The 8,290-nt window shown below is 43.8% G+C and overlaps 1 protein-coding gene across 1 annotated transcript in view; it reads left to right on the forward strand.

The window, feature by feature from the left end:
• The window catches only part of klf6a (Kruppel like factor 6a), a 117,660-nt gene extending 112,937 nt beyond the window's left edge, over nucleotides 1-4,723 (forward strand). The window contains exon 5 of the transcript XR_013966169.1: nucleotides 4,703-4,723. The gene's annotated coding sequence lies outside the window, so the exon portion shown is untranslated. The remainder of the gene's footprint in view (nucleotides 1-4,702) is intronic.
• Nucleotides 4,724-8,290: the final 3,567 nt, after the last annotated feature.

An 8,290-nucleotide genomic window follows, 5' to 3' on the forward strand; every position in this document is an offset into this window, starting at 1 on the left:
GGCCAGGGATGAGTGCTTGTGCAGTAGGCTACTTACAGCACAAGTAGTACTACAACACCACTCATTTCAGACGAGTCAGATTCTTTCTCTCTTTATGTTGTTGATGCTCAAATACACCTCTTTTATACAGCATGCTCTGATAGCTGTAGGCCTACCTTATGGCGCTCGTCTCTTCCCTTCAAAAAAAAGGCCTCATCTCTGTCTCTCTTCTATTTCTTTCTTTTTAACGCTGGTTTTTTTTTCCAGACGATTTGGGAGCGCACGCCTGGGGAAGGGAGGAGAGAGAGAGAGAGGGGTGGGGGGGGGGGGGGGGGGGGGGGGGGGGGGGGCGGGGGGGTGGGTTCCAGTAATTAAAATTCTGTTCAGCATGACAACGCTGTTTCATGCCTCATTCTTTTCCAACACGTGGGATGAATGCCGGATAAGCGAGGAGAATTTAATGGGTAAATAGACACTGACAGTGTGTGAGCCTCAAGTACATGCCGTGCTACGTCGAGCACACACCACACACAGGTGGAAAATATATAGCATTTGGCAGCTTATCAGTTATACAGGCGGAAAAGGTGTGTTATAGTGTCGAGTATATAGCTAGTAGCCAGCGCTTTAATGTTTAATGTGCATTGACAAAAAGGAATACAGATTTGTATTCATCCACTCTCTGGCTGAAGACCAAAACACTATACCAACGGAAGCATGTGTGCATCTGTAATGTGGGCACATGCAAGCCTATATTATGAACAAAGGAGTGAGAGAGAGAGAGAGAGAGAGAGAGAGAGAGAGAGAGAGTGTGTGTGTGTGTGTGTGTGTGTGTGTGTGCGTGTGCGTGTGCGTGTGTGTGTGCGCGTTGTGCGCGCATGCATGACTGTGTGCGTGTTTGTGTGTGCATGCGCGCGTGTGTGTGTGTGCATGTGTCCGTGTGTCTGCTTATACCTGCGCATGCAGGGGAACACATGCGGGTTCACGCGTGCCTATTTGTGGCGTTCACGCTCGCAAACATGCATGCCTATGCCCTTGCACGTATTCCATTGTGCACCTGCTTGCGTGTGCTGTTTCTGTGATGTGTTTACACGTTCCAGGGGGCGGGCGTGGGGGGGGGGGGTTGGGGGCTCCCCTGGGACGGTGTCCGCCAGGCTTGTCAACTACTGTCAGTCAGTCATCAATCCACCCCCAACCACGCAAGCATCCTGCACGGTCTCTATCGGCCTCCAGTCCATCCCCAATGCAACACAAAAATGCAAGCAGAAGCAAGTGGCGAAAAGTAACTAAGTGCATTTGCTCTCAAGTATATACTGTACTTGTTGTACTTATACTTTGCAGATATTCTATACTTTATACTTACTCCACTTCATGTCAGAGAGGGCCTCTGACAGAGTCACGTGTTGTAGTTTTTACTTTAGTTACAAGTTACTTCGTAGACGTATATCTTTATTACAAAACACAACCTATTCACAACGTGAGCCCTGACTGAACTGTGTATAGCTGATCTACAAGCTCACAACGTATCACATCGCGACATGTTGTGAGCTTGTATAGATCTGCTATTTTGGAAAAGGTTCAAATGAGCAGCAAATGACAAATAAGCAGGCCTATATACTTTCCTTTTGGTACTTAATATTCTGATGGTGGCAATACTTTGGTACTTATTTTGCTCAAGTAATGTTTTAAATGCATGCAGGACTCTTTACCTGTTAAGGTGTAAAAGTTAAGATGCATACCGTACATACTCCAGTTTTAGGTAATTAGTTGTCACCTTTTGATAACTTATCACCTAAAACGGTGATAAGCTATATATTCAAACTGGAGTATATGAAGAGGCCTTTACTCTACATTTTGGTGCTGCTACATTTACTTAACCCATTCTGAACGGGCACCCATTTTGGTGTTAGCATCATGTTATGCTTTATCTATTGAAAAATAGCAGATCTACAAGCTCATAGCGCGCCACCGAGTGGCGCGCTACGAGCTTGTAGGTCTGCTATTTTTTGAAAAATCGAAGAACGACTGTGACTTTTTTAAATCTGATCTCAGGTCAGAATGGGTTAATCAGACCAGTGTGTGTCCGGTGGAAACCTCGTTATGAATCTGATCTCAGGTCAGAATGGGTTAAGTATACATCCGATCACTTCTTCCACCAGTGAGCAAAAGCAACCATAGGGACAGTCGCTCCGACAGTATTTAACCTCTTTGCAGCACTCCTGCCTACGGCATCTCTCTCTCTCTCTCTCTCTCTCTCTCTCTCTGGGTCTATCTATATCCCTCTATCCATGTCTTGCTCCCTATCTCTCTCTCTCTTTCCACACCCCCACTCATTTTGCCCCCTTATCAAAGCCTTTATTCTTGCTGTTTTGTTTCCCCGACTACTCCGTGGAGAGTTATTACTCGTGACAACAATCACGGTCGTTTATTTTCCCTCCACATGCTGCTGGCCTGTGTGTGTGTGTGTGTGTGTGTGTGTGTGTGTGTGTGTGTGTGTGTGTGTGTGTGTGTGTGTGTGTGTGTGTGTGTGCGTGTGTGTGTGTGTGTGCATGTGTGTGCGCGCGTGTGTGTGCGTGCGTGCACGGTAGGCTAGTATTACCCTATGATATTCAAGAGCTCCCTATTAAATATGCATGAACCCAGGAGATGAAAATTCATTTTGGGAATGCTCTTCTCTCTCTCTCTCTCTCTCTCTCTTTTCTTTCTCCCTCTCTCACTCTTTCCCTCCCGCGTTCTCTCTTTGAAAGTCCAAATAATACGCCTTCATCTGCCTTTGTATCAAACCCTTAATTTATTATTAATTTTGGTTAATTTGCATGGTTACTAATGTAATGCAACAGCATGGGAGGAAACAATATTATCGACCCCCCCCAATAACAAGAATTTAAAAAATAAAACAATTGACGCCCCCCAAAAAATGTCTGAACAAGTTTGTGCCCTGAGACCTGGCATCCATTGCCATCCATGAATATTTAGGGCCGTAAAAAAAATGGGAAATATTAAATTGAATTATGTATGTATGAAGGGATGTAAATCTGTAATAGCAGCACACTGCACAGTTGTTCTCCTCGTTGTCTCTCGCTTTGTCGGCGACATGATCCTATTCTTCCCATGCTATATCCATCCCTGCTCAGTTACACACAGCGCACGCGTGACCTCTGACCCCCCCCCCCATGCTGCAACACATGCATGTGCGGGTGTGCATGAAATCATGGACTGTGATGCAGGGTATAAGTAATGATTCGTCTGCAAAGAACCAGCGCCAGGACCAAGCATGAAAGGCATCATAGATACAGTATACAAGACACTAGACTTGTTGTGTGGGAGGTGAAGTCAATACAATCTGAGGAATAAAACACCACGACTACAGTAAGCTGTATTGATGCATTTAGGAATGTATGTAAGTAGCAAACGCAATAAAAACCGGGCCCCGTGCCATTATTAGTCAGACGGGCCCACTGTTTCTGAACTGAAGTATGACTGGTCGGAATTATAGCTATATAACACAAACTCTGACTCTTCTGACATCAGAATAATGGGCTGTGGTGGGACCAAAATAATGTGCAGCCCCTGTTAAATCTGAAGTGTTAACCATGCGCTTAAATCCATTTCCCCCATGTACATTTTGACAAATGGCTTCTATTTATGAGGGAAAGTGTCTTAAATAAATAAATAAGTAAATAAATAAACACTTTAGAATAATTTTGAACATTTTTCCACAACGGAGACAACCGGCCATATCTCCATAACATGGTTAATTAAACTCGCACACCTGATTTATAGTTGAGTGGCGGTGTCAGGAAAAAAATAAAAAAATGCACCCGTCTGGAAACAAACGATTTGTTTGTCATTTTAAGTGCGCGCCCTCATCCTAAAGTGTGCGTCTCCTCTTGTACTGTATATGCACTGTCTGTGCATTAAAGAGAGGATCGAATAAATAACAACATGCAAGGAGCTATGATGAAGTGCATGTGCTTGATTATGTATTCCACTGGGTTTTACTAAAGCTGCATGCAATTTGCAAAGGGTTGGCTTTGTGCGGAATTCCCCCTTGTCTCTAAAAAAAAGACAGTGCAAATGAGTGCATATGGGGGGCAGGCCTATATTAACCACTTTAAACGTGGGCAACTTTATTTTGGGGGCATGTCATTATACGTGTGTTGCACTGTTGAAACAATTAATGCCAAAGGGTACTGGCACGGCTCACTTGACAGCATACTGTACACAGACAATGACATACATCTAAATAGATGGTTTATAATAACCTAGTGGGAGTGAGACACTTGCTCAAAGCATTCGCTGCAAATATCACACACACATTCTGTATATCAGCATCGGGAAAGAAATAGTAGGATCTATAAACTCACACGACGCTCCACAACACGACACATTGTGAGCTATAGTTATACGATAGTAGATCGACTATTATACCGGCGAAGAGATTTGATGTTGAGGGAGAAAAGGATATGGGGACTCAGTACAGAGCCCTGGGGGACTCCCTATATAGTCAATATGAAGTGAATAGGGTTTAAGTGCTTTACAGTATATTGCTATCTTTAAGTTTTATGTCAGAGAGAAGTATAGCTGAAACCATGTCCAAACTATACAATAAAGATAGCAGTGTGTATACATATACAGTATAGTGGACAATCCATGCAGTGCAGTCTTTGCTTCAAATAACTTTATTGACATTGCCAATGTCGTGACACCGGGGAGCTGCTGTGAGCTTATCCCATTCTGACCGGGCACCCATTTTGGTGTTGGCATCATGTTATGCTTTAGCTATTGAAAAATAGCAGATCTACAAGCTCATAGCGCGCCACCGAGTGGCGCGATACGAGCTTGTAGGTCTGCTATTTTTGAAAAATTCGAAGAACGACTGACATTTTTAGAATCTGATCTCAGGTCAGAATGGGTTCATCAGACCAGTGTGTGTCCAGTGGAAACCTCGTATGAATCTGATCTCAGGTCAGAATGGGTTATTGATCGGCTACTTTTGGCAAAGAGATTTGTAGAGACGGACACAATCGCTGTAATTGAGGCCCCGTTTCACGACGAACGGAGGCTTTAAGTGGAATTATGTCCCAGATTGTGGCTTTAATTAATCAATTTAAGTGTCACTGAAATGCCTTTTTGTTCCTGAGCTGATGGTATAAGAAGGCTTCACGTTGCACCAGTCCACTGCACCTTTCCTTTAAACTCTGCTTCAAATGCAGAATGGAAGTAGAGAACGGTCCCATGCACTGATACTAATCCCAGGGGGGCATAAGGCTGGCACTCACTCACACCCACACACACACACACACACACACACACACACACACACACACACACACACACACACACACACACACACACACACCTATTTGCATAACTGCATCTTTCATGAGCTGTAGTCAATGCCCGATCCATATTGTAGAGGTATATGTGCTTGTGTGTGTGTGTGTGTGTGTGTGTGTGTGTGTCACAGTGTGTGTGCGTGTGTGTGTGTGTGTGTGTGCGTGCGAGAGAGAGAGGGAGAGAGAGAGAGCATCATTAACCTTTTACATTACATGTGCAGGTTCTGCAGTGGGAATTGATGTAACTGTAAGTCCAGCAAATCAAGTGAATGCATGTTTAGTGTTTTTGTTCCACTATGTCTTATATCGATGCCAGTGCTAAGAAATTAATGTTTGTTAATGTGTGTGTGTGTGTGTGTGTGTGTGTGTGTGCGTATAAATATGTGCGTGCGTGTGTACCTGCATTACTATATTTGTGATGGCCACATGTCGACACAAGGATTTGTGAAATGTGAAAGGTCCTTACAAGATGTATTTTTTAAGGTTAGGTTACGACATTTAGAGGTTTGGTTTAAGGCACAGACTTATGCCTGAAGTGAAATCACAGATCTACTATCTGTATCTTACAAAAAGAAATGCTACTCTGAAATATTCAGGTCCTCACAACAAAAGTCATAAAAATGTGTGTGTATGTGTGTGCGTGCGTGCGCGTGTATCGCACTGACCATGCTCTCGCCTCGCCTCTGCAGTCTGCACACACTCATGCGCACGCATGCTGCAGTCCCAACAACACATTTCCGCGCGGCATGCACAACAAATGGCGGGGGCCTGCCTCTGCAGTCATTGAGCATGTCCCTTCTCCACCCCTAACAAGAATTAGCGGAGCCCGTTTTCTGTCTCTTCATCACCTTCATGGTCCCCGCTGCTGCCATGGCACCTTGTTTAGGCTCTGGTCAATAACAGCAGGAGAAGGATGGGCCACGCTGGTGGGTGGTATACGCCTCCCCCCCACCGCTCTTATCAGGTAAAGTGGTTTTTGATTAGTGTTAATGGCAGGGACTTAATGGCCCTCCGCTCTTTTATACGCACGAACACACCACACACAAACACAAAACATGTTTGCTTGTGTGTGTGCGTGTGTGTGTGTGTGCGCATGTGCGTGCGTATTATAGGCCTGTTGGGTGGTGGCTGCTTGAGTGCATGTGTGTGTGTGTGTGTTGGGAGTATAGGCCTGTTGGGTGGTGGTGGCTGACTGTGAATCGGTGTGTTTGGCCACTTGAACCCCAGCATCCCAATTCTACGGGGGAAGAAGGGATTGAATGTAAAGTGGAAATAGTTGCAATTATGTGTGCGTGTGGTGGGCGTGTGTGAGGCTGTGCGCGTGCGCATCTTAGTGGGCGGGCAGTTCTTTTCGGTGAGCTTGCGTGTGTGCTGTCTGTGTTTGTGCGTATATAAGGAAAGAGCTTGCGTGCGTTTTTCCTCAAGGGCATGCCGGCAATGCATCACGTATGGAACGGGTGGCCTGCCTGGAAGCTCTGTGCAGTTGATGGATCGGAGCTCGTTTTACCCCCAAACCTGCTCTTTAACCCATTCTGACCGGGAACCCGTTTTGGTGTTAGCATTATGTCGTGCTTTAGCTATTGAAAAATAGCAGATCTACAAGCTCATAGCGCGCCACCGAGTGGCGCGCTACGAGCTTGTAGGTCTGCTATTTTTGAAAAATCGAAGAACGACTGACATTTTTTAGAATCAGGTCAGAACGGGATAATCAGACCAGTGTGTGTCCAGTGGAAACCTCGTATGAATCTGATCTCAGGTCAGAAACGGTTAACCGTTACATAAAAAGCTACTGTCGCTTTTAGCTATCTGCAGAATGCTGCATGATGGTGACTGTGTTGCAATCCATCCAGCCATGGGGGAAGGTTCACCATCATAACTGCAGGGGGGACAGTAGTTGAGTACATTTACTCGAGTATACTGTATACCTATAATAAGTGCAATTTTGTACTTAATAATTAATTTTACTTGAGTATGTCAATGTTTTGATATACGTTACACTTCTACTCCACTATACAGTATCTCAGAGACAACTCATTCATCGCTTCTAAGGGGTGCCAAAAAGTCCCTAAGCGCCAGTTTCTATACATTTTTTTTTTTTTAATTTTGTTATATATATTTTATTTTTTATTTATTTTTTCGCCCAATGTTATACACGTTTGAAAAATACGTAAAAGGCGTCGTTGGCGCTGTGGGAGTTGCTAAAAAATCTGTTAATTAAAGGTAGAGTAAGTGATTTCACTCAAAAAACCTTAGGTTTCGTTTTTGGCTGTGGGACCTAAGCCTTCGTCCAATCAGGATAGAGAATCAAAAACGAAACCTAAGGTTTTTTGACCCCCAGGGGTTAACTGGGGACAGGGAGGAACTCCTTATATGGTCAGCACACTCTATAGTAGGGAGGATTATCACAACAAAACAAAGAAATAAGTGATATTTGAATTAAGTGAAATCACTGACTCTACCTTTAAGTCCTTGGCAGACATTGAGTAACATTTTACTTATGCAAGACCTATACTTGCAGATTTAGATTATTGTTACAAAACGTACATCAAGTCTTGTAGTATAGGCTATGTGATACTTTTTGTCTAGTCAAAATAATCGGCTATTTTCAAGAGCTTTGGACAAATATTTAAAACATTGATTAAAAACGTGTGAATAGGGATGATCAGCATGAGATCTATATAGCAACTCAGAACGCTAACAAGCCTTTCCAAACTGAGACACACAGAAATATTATCGCTGCACAGAGTTTATTAATGAAAAAATAAAGGGAGGCTCCGCACTCAATACAATGTGTGCATCATCGGGTATTTCTTATTGCAAAGGACCAATTCTTCAGGCCCTTTATTTTCTCATTTCTAAACATTTGTGACTCCAGCACCTCACCTAAATCTATATCGGCAGAAGACTGGTGTCTTTTTGAAATACTTTGAAAGAAAGTCGCTCATAGCTTTCATGACAGTCGGATTTTCTTTTCC

This window comes from Protomyctophum bolini (assembly GCF_963924005.1).
Source record: "Protomyctophum bolini genome assembly, chromosome: 21".
NCBI classification, from domain to species: domain Eukaryota; kingdom Metazoa; phylum Chordata; class Actinopteri; order Myctophiformes; family Myctophidae; genus Protomyctophum; species Protomyctophum bolini.